Source organism: Carlito syrichta, unplaced genomic scaffold (genome assembly GCF_000164805.1).
Source record: "Carlito syrichta isolate Samal-C Ts95f unplaced genomic scaffold, Tarsius_syrichta-2.0.1 Scaffold302410, whole genome shotgun sequence".
Lineage (NCBI taxonomy): Eukaryota > Metazoa > Chordata > Mammalia > Primates > Tarsiidae > Carlito > Carlito syrichta.
Genome location: NW_007246506.1, coordinates 110,826 through 119,925, shown reverse-complemented (window position 1 = coordinate 119,925; position 9,100 = coordinate 110,826). Strand labels below are relative to the sequence as shown.

The 9,100-nt window shown below is 37.4% G+C and overlaps 1 pseudogene; it reads right to left on the bottom strand.

Moving 5' to 3' along the window:
- Positions 1-2,976: 2,976 nt before the first annotated feature.
- On the bottom strand, positions 2,977-7,919 carry LOC103258928 (annotated as a pseudogene).
- Between the last annotated feature and the right edge of the window lie 1,181 nt (positions 7,920-9,100).

The following is a 9,100-nucleotide window of genomic DNA, read 5'->3' as shown; positions in this document are numbered from 1 at the left end:
AATGAAATTCTGTCATTTGCAGCAACATAAATAAAACTGAAGCCAAGCACGGAAAGACAAACTTCACATGTTCTCACTCATATACAGGAACTAGAAAAGTGGATCTCATCAAGATAGAGAGTACTTTGGTTACCAGAGACTGGGAAGTGTGGGGGATAGGGAGAGAGATGAAGAAAAGTTAATTACTGGGTATAAATATACATTTGATAGAAAAACTAAGACTTAGCATTAGAAAGATCAGTAGGGTTGCGATAGGGTTTCCTATGGTTTGCAAAAATCTATTTTACATTTCAAAATAGCCAGAAGAATTCAAATGATCCCAACATAAAGAAAAGACAAATATTAAAGTGATAAATACCCCAAATACACTAATTTGATCTTTACAAATTACATCAATGCATTCGGTTATCAGATGTACCCTAAAACTACATCTGTTATGCACCAATAAAAGTTACTTGTTTTTAATAATTTTTAGATTTTCATATTTTCATTTTATATCCAGCATAGGCAAAGATGAAGATAAATAGTTACATTCTCCCTTTGGTGACATACCATGCTACAGGACCTATTTGTTTGTCTTGTAAAAAGGTCAATTTTAGTTTTCATGTTCAAAAAATATATTTTTTCTGCTCAATTGATGACTCAGAAATTGTTCGACATGTGGGGTATAGTTTTATATTTATATTCATATATTTACTATATTGCTTTACTTGGTTCTTATATACTAGTTCATAATATCCTTGCAGCCATACTTTTCATCCCTTTTCACATAATGTAACACACAAAAAGTGGTGATATTTCTATGGACTATTGGAGTAGTTGGATACAATTGTGGCCAGAAGTGATGAGCACTGGTTTCTGGAGAAGCAATTATAGCCTTTTGCACATGTAAGGCACACTAATTTATTCTGACATGCTGTTTTGACTTAAAGGATTTAAACCATAAATTCCTCATCTAGTATCTTACTTAATTCTTAACATTTTAAGTAATAGTAAGAACTAACATTTATTTGAATGACATTATATTCCTACCAAATATTTATCATTTTTATCTCTCTTGCTTAGCAGAACACAGACTTTGTATGGGGCAGCAATTTGCTGTTACCAAATGATAAATCCTGGTAGATCTAAGCCAATTACAAAGATTTTTTTCTTCATTTGCTTGGGGCTTATTTGAGCTAAGAATAATCTTATGTTGGTGATACAACTGAGGAAGAAATAAGGGAAGCCCAATGGAGAGGAGACAGTGTAAAGCTTTAACTTTCCTAGGTAAAGGGGAAAATTATGTTTATGACATTTTTCTTTATTATTATTTTTGGGAGGAGGGCATGGACATGATGCCTGGAGATGTGATAGCCATCTTGCTACAGACTGCCAGAGATACTGACTTTGAAATCTATGTGTTTCCTAGTGCTAATACCAAAAAAAAAAAAATTGCCACGTGCTGGGTAGCTTACAACAGAAATTTATTCTCTCAAAGTTTTGGAGGCCAGAAACCTGAAATCAAGGTGGGTAGTAAAAGAACAAAGCTAAAAATTGGGAGATTTCGTCTTCTAATTTTTATTCTGCCTATGATTAATTCTGAAGATGTAACAAGTCAAATAATTTCTCTGAGTCTAGATACATTCATTTTAAGCAGCAGTTTAGGCAATATGATTTCTGAAGTTCTACCTCTACTGTCTTATGTGTTCAAGAGGTGATACTGAGGGTTCTTGCCAACATTATTATTCATAAATTCGTGTCTATATTTTTTATTTTATAAAGTCTTTCTTAAAATTTTTCTATTAAAAAGTCATTTATTGTCATTTACGATGGCTTATGCACTTTGGGACACCAAGGTTGGAGAATTGCTTGAGGCCAGGAGTTTGAGACTGGTCTAGGGAAGATAAGGAGACCTCATCTCCATAAAAAATCAAAGAAATTTGCTGGGTGTGGTGGCATGTGCCTATATTCCCAGCTACACAGAAGGCTGAAACGGAAGAATTTCCTGAGCTCTGGAGATCGAGGCTTCGGTGAACTATGTTTCTGCCAGTGTACTCCAACCTGGGCAAGAGTGAGACTCTGACACCAAAAAGAAAAAAACAAAAACGTTTTATTGGGGGTATCTGCAAATAGCACTGGGGGAAATGAATTCATTTCTACTTCTCATATTTATTCATCAATATATTCATTTATATTTCCCGTGATATCTTTTCAAATTTGACATTAAAGGAAACCTTTTTAATTTAAATGGAAGATAAGTCTATTCAATGAAGAAACCCCCAACTTTGAAAGGACAGCGACAGAAAAGCATTATTGAGACAAAGTAACTTGCTTCCAGGGGAAAAAAATAATTTTTTAGTTATACATTGTTAAAACCCAGTGGTTCTCAAATAGGGGCAATTTTACCCTCAGAGGGCATTTGTCAGCATCTGGAGACTCTGTGTTTGTCACAATTGGTGAGAGCTATTTGCATCTAGTGGGTAGGGCCAGGTATACTACTAAGCATTCTACAATGCACAGAACTACCTCCTCCGACAAAGAATTATTCTACCTAAAATGCAAGTAGTGCCAAGGTTGAGAAACAGAGATACCCTTATATCTAACCGTAGTATATCAAGCTTGAAATACCAAGTTGACACTGAGATCAGTAGCCACACCACAAAATGTTCATTTTAGATTTGCCTAGAGAGAAATCATCCTCTCAGGTAAAATTATCTAAAGGGGTTAGGCAAAAACTACTACCTTTGTGCATGCAGGTATTTATTCCTCTATTCTGAGTTAAAAATCCTGCAAACTCAGCTATCTTGTGTTTTATATTTTGTTGTTTCATATTCTGATTTTTAAATATTCTTTTTCAACCTGTAGCAAAAAATGTGCCTTATATTAGCTAGAGTTACATTGAGAAATATGAAAATCCAAAAAGTAGGTCAAATATTTAGGCTTTCCTGTGCACTATCGAATTAGGAGGTATTAATGGGAAAACAGGTTGCAGTTTTAAGTTCCCCCTCTACAAACAAGCTGTGTTCTCTGTGTCTGACAGTTTTTTGTCATGGGCATCAGCCTTCTCAACACTTCAACAGTCGCTAGGAACTGATATTTGCAAAGAACGAATTGATTATGCAACAATGGAGGAGTTTCTAAAAGTTCCTAAAATGAATACAGAAGACTGTATTGACCAAAGATAAAATTTCTAATGTTACTAATTTCTACTTTCAAATTTATTTTCCTCTGTTAATTACAGTGTGAGAACTTATTTGCAAAAATTGCTATTATTAATTTGTTCCTTTCCTATACATACATGCAACTCTCCTATCAGGTGGAGTCTATTCCTTCCTTCATCCTCTTGTATATATGGGTTGATTTGGTACTGCTTTGATGTTGTGTCAGTTAGAAGTCTAGTCTTTAAGAGGATTAGCAGTGTCTGCTTTCTCCATCTTGGAACCCAGCCCACATGGTGTGAGCAAGCCCAAGCAACCACATGGACAGGTTCATATGAAGAAGAGTCAAGGCTTCTAGTCAGCAGTCCCAATTGAGCTATCAGATGATGGCCTTCAACAATTTGCTCACTACTGAGTAAGCCAGCTTGGACATGAATGTGTTAGCCTCGTTTGTACCAACCCAGTTGTTGCCACACAGAAGAGAGACAGACTGACCACACCTCATCTTGTCCAAATCAAAATTTCCATTTGTCTGCAAAATTGAAATTACCAAATTACAAACTCCTGAGTGAATAATTGTTTGTATTTTAAATCATTACTTTTAAGTAGCAATAGGTTTAAGGGTAGGTTTAAGCAGCAATAGACTACCATAACATAAACTGAGATCTGAACTAAGTGACTCCTACTAACAACTTTTTGATATACGAAGAATATTCCATTTCTAGTAGCAAATATCTTATGAATTATTGTCTTTCTTATAAGTTAGTTTCTTTGGGGGCATTGAGATTTTAGATATATAAACAATGCCAACTGAGTAATCCGATAAGTATACAGATTTTGTTGCAAGTTTAGGTAGTTGTTACTGTGTTTTTATGACCACAATGTTCTACACACAGCTTTAGGTATTTTGCATGGTGGCATAGGCAAAACAAGGATATGGCACCATGTGAATTTAGAATTCTTTATCATTTTAGAGGCAATTGCTACCATTGTTCTGACTTCTTCTATTCAACAAATGACACTGAATCTCTACTCTGTGAAAAAACACAGTAACGAAAAAGTTATTGTAAGGCTATAATGCAAAACCACTTGAATTTCTCTTTGTGGTAGGTAGTCACCATTACTACTTTCTGCAGACTTTCTATTTCACGCTCATTAACCCTGAACCATGTATTTAATCAGATGACAGTCAACACTTCCATATTTTAAGTACAACTTAAAAAACCTATTTTAGAGTGAAATCATCAAGAAATTTTAGAAGTGTCTATTTTTCTTGTTTTTAAGAACATAAATATTTTTTGTAAATTTAAGTTGGTTGTTCTCATGTTGTTTAAAGTTTGATTCAAACTGACAAAAGCTTACTTTATCAGGGAATATCAAATCCAGTGATTACATTTTTCTCTAATTTTTATCAAATGCGATATAGCAAGTTGAGAGGCCAGAGGTCATGGACTGTAGTCTCATCCATCTATATCTGAAACTCAAACAACTTAGAAAAGATAAAATATTCAATGAGGACATTTGGATTAGACTTTTAATATAAATATGTAACTTGCATTTACTTTTTGAATCACTGCATCTTGAAACTGGTAGACATCACTGGAATTTAAAAATAGGTAGCTTATATGAGAAAAATGCATTCTTTTCACTTTCTAACTGCAATAGCTAGAGCTACCAAAGTGCCGCTCAGCAAATATTTCTGTTGATTTTGGTGTGGCTTCCATGTAACCTGGTAGTTATTTGAACAGATGAAAATGGAAAGTTTCAATTCCACTCAGCTAATGGAAGGCATTCACAGTGAATATAACTATGTTTTTATTTCAGAGACAAGAACTTGATGTTTCATAAAGCTTTGTGAAATGTGGTTACTACAAGAGTTAGAGTAGTTTGAAACAAAACTTGTAACTTCTAAATGCATCTGATAGAAAGGTCAGTAAAATGGATCATTGGAGTAGTTTGTCTAAAAAACTTGAACATTTCTGCTGAACCAATAAACTATGAAGAACTGAAATGAAGCAGGTCTTATGAGGGCATCTCATCTTAAATGAACCAATCTTTTTTTAAAAAATTTTTTCATCAATATTTTTAATTATGATATTGTGCGGTACAGTTAAGGGTTAGGTATACAAATATGCTTCATTCACGCACCCTTGTTGATAAGAGGTGTCCCCCCATCCCCAGACAGATATTTACTACTGTTAATCCCATCTCCCTTCCCCTTCCCCCCCATAGTTTCCCACCACTGTCAGTCATTTTCTTATAGTATTACATTGGATGTTCAAGGTCCATTATATGAGTGAGAACATGTGATCCTCAGATCTTTGTTTCTGTGAGAGGTCATTCAGTATTATAGACTCTAGTTTCATCCAGATTGCTGCAAAATTCATGATTTTATTCTTTTTTATGGCTGCGTAGTATTCCATCATGTATATGTACTGCATTTTTTAAATCCAGTCCTCTTTTGACGGACAGCATGGCTGCTTCCAGGTTCTTGCTATTGTGAACAGTGCTGCGATAAACATATGTGTGCAGGTATCTTTTTTATAGAGTGATTTGAGTTCTTCAGGGTATATTCCCAGTAGGAGGATTGTGGGGTCATATGGGAGGTCAATATTTAAAGCTTTTAGGAATCGCCATACTGTTTTCCACAGAGGTTGTACTACTTTGCACCAACAGTGTAGAAGTGTTCCCTTTTCGCCACACCCTCTCCAGCAGCTGTTATTTTTTGAGTTGTTGATAATTGCCATTCTGACTGGAGTTAGGTCGTATCTCAGTGTGGTTTCGATTTGCATCTCCCTGATGATTCATGAGGTTGAACATTTTTTCATGTGTCTGTTGGCTGCTTGGATGTCTTCCTTTGAGAAGTGTCTGTTCATAACTTTTGCCCATTTTATAATGGGACTGTTTGTTTTTTCTTTTCAGCACATTTGAGCTCCTTGTAGATCCAAGATGTTAAGCCTTTGTCAGACCTGGAGTTGGCAAATACTTTTTCCCAGTCTGTAGGCTGTCTCCCTGCTCTCTTGATTGTTTCTTTGGCTTTGCAGAAGCTTGTCAGTTTAGTGAGGTCCCACTTGTCTATCTTATCTCTTATGGCCTGTGGGTTTCGGGTTTGTTCAGGAACTGGATGCCAGTTCCAATTTCCATGAGGGTATGTCCTTCATTTTCTTTTCTTTTTTTTTTTTTTGCGTTGGAGTCTCACTCTGTCGCCCAGACTGGAGTGCAGTGGCCACTCCCGGCCACTGCAGCCTCGACCTGCTGGGCTCTGGCAATCCTTCCGCCTCAGCCTTCCAAGTAGCCGGAATTACAGGCATGCGCTACCACGCCCGGCTGATTTTTCGATTTATTGTAGAGATGAGGTCTTGCTGCCCAGGCGGGTCTCGAACCCGCAGGCTCAGGCAATCCACTCACCTCAGCCTCCCAAAGGCGCGGGATTACAGGCTGAGCCACCGAGCCCGGCTGTCCTTCATTTTCTAAGGTTCTTATGGTTTGAGGTTTTACATTTAGGTCTCTGATCCATTTAGAGTTAATTTTTGTGTATGGGGTTAGACAGGGGTCCTGTTTCAGTCTTCTGCATGTGGTCAGCCAGTTTTCCCAGCACCATTTACTGAATAGGTTCTCCTCTCCCCAGTGGTAGGTGGTGGAGGCTTTGTCGAAGATGAGTTGGTTGAGAAATTGAGGTTTTGCTTCTGGAATCTCAATTCTATTCCATTGGTCTATATGACTGTTCCTGTACCAATACCAAGCTGTTTTGATTATTGTAGCTTTATAGTAAAATTTGAAGTCTGGTAATGTGATACCACCTGCTTTGTTTTCTTTGCTGAGGATTGTTCTGGCTTTTCTTGGTCGTTTGTGTTTCCATGTGAATTCCTGTGTTGTTTTTTCTAGGTCTGAGAAGAATGTTGCTGGTAATTTGATGGGTATTGCATTAAATCTGTAGATTGCCTTAGGTAAGATGGACATCTTCATATTGATTCTTTCAATCCATGAGCATGGGATAATTTTTCCACTTGTTTGTGTCATCTTTGGTTTCTTTGAGCAGTCTTTTGTAGTTTTCATTGTAAAGGTCTTTCACGTTTCTAGTTAGGAAGATGCCAAGGTATTTTATTTTTTTGTGGCTATTGTGAATGGAATTGTGGTTTTTACTTGAGTTTCTGTTTGTTTATTATTGGTGTAAAGAAATGCGATTGTCTTTTGCACATTTATTTTATATCCTGAGACTTTGCCAAAGGCCTTTATCTGTGTAAGGAGGTTTTTGACAGATTCTCTTGGGTTTTCAAGGTACATGATCATGTCATCTGCAAAGAGAGATTGCTTGACTTCCTCTTTTCCTATTTGAATACCCCTGATTGCCTTCTCTCCTCTGATTGCTCTAGCCAGGTCTTGGAAATTGGGGACGTAGCCCCCACCAGGGCGGACGTACTTAAGGCTGGGAAGGATCTCTGAGTTCTCTCCTGGTTCTTGTTTTCCGAATTGGTTGCAGGGGAAGCCCAGAATGACCAGGCTGAACGGGGCCAGCTCTTCCTGTAGTGCATTCAGTTCCGCATACTGGCCTGTCAGGCCTCAGTAGCTGGCCACATTGATGAAGAGGACATATTTGCCCGCATACTGCTTGAAGGGGATATCCTCCTCGCCATCAATGGTGAGTGCTCCGTACTCGTAGATGGTGCCGCTCACACCGCTGTGACAGTCTGTCTTGGACTTCTCCTGCCCCCAGCCAGGTGGTGCAAAGCAAGTCAGGAGCAGGGTGAGCAGGCAAGACGCGGGCAGCAGCCGGGCCATGGCGCGGCGGGGTCAGGGCCAGTGCCGTCCTAAATGAACCAATCTTATTTTGCATATATTTGCTTATTGGTTATGCCTGTCATTGATTATTTATGTGTATACCACTGGAATGAATTTAATTCATAAACTGAGTGACCTCTTAAAGTCCCCTCTAGAAATAATCATAATATATATTATAAGTAAGTACAATAAACATTATCCATAAACATTCAGTGCTTGACAGAGCTGTTATACCATGACAATAGTTTTCTGTGCATTTGTCTATGTTTATTTTTGTCATAAAACCAGTTGTTGTTGTTGGTTTTAATTTTAGTACGAATATTTAACATGAACTCTATTCTTTTAATAAATTTACCATATTCTCAACTATAGGCTATAGGACAATTGCTTTTGTCTTTATTCTGTTTTCTCACATTGTTGTAACCGGCAGAAAATAAACATGTCATAAAAATCAGGAAAAACATGGAATGTTTGTTCCAGGGTCGTCTCAAAATATCTAAAAATCGACCTTCCATACAACTCCACAGTCCCCCTACTGGGAATACATCCAGAGGAACTCAAATGACTCTATGAAAAAGATACCTACACATGCATGATTATTGCAACATTATTCACAATAGCAAAAACATGGAACCAACCATGCTGCCCATTGGAAGAGGACTGGATTAAAAAATGTGGTACATATATATGATGGAATATTACACAGCCATAAAGAAGGACAATATTATGAACTTCGCAGCAACTTGGATGGACTTTAGTCTATAATACTGAGTGACCTATCACAGAAACAAATAACTGGGTACCACATGTTCTCACTCATAAGCTGACGTTGAGCATTTATTATATTACTATAAGAAAGGGATTGACATTAGTGGGAAACTGCCAGGAGAACTGGGGGGGATGGGGTTGCCAGTAGTGGGAAACTGCCAGGGGAGGGGTGGCACATCTCAACAACAAGGGTACATGTATAATGAACATTTGTATACCTAACCCTGAATTGTACCCCACATCTTTAAAATAAAAACTTTTTTAAAAATCAGGAAAAACACCTCTTCTGTGGCTAAATTTGGTGTACAACCATCTGAGATGAGGCCATGAACATAACTGGTACCCATCAGACATGGGAGGATAGTGATGTCAATGAGGAAAGTGTTCAGTTCTTCACCTGGTAAGTGAAAATA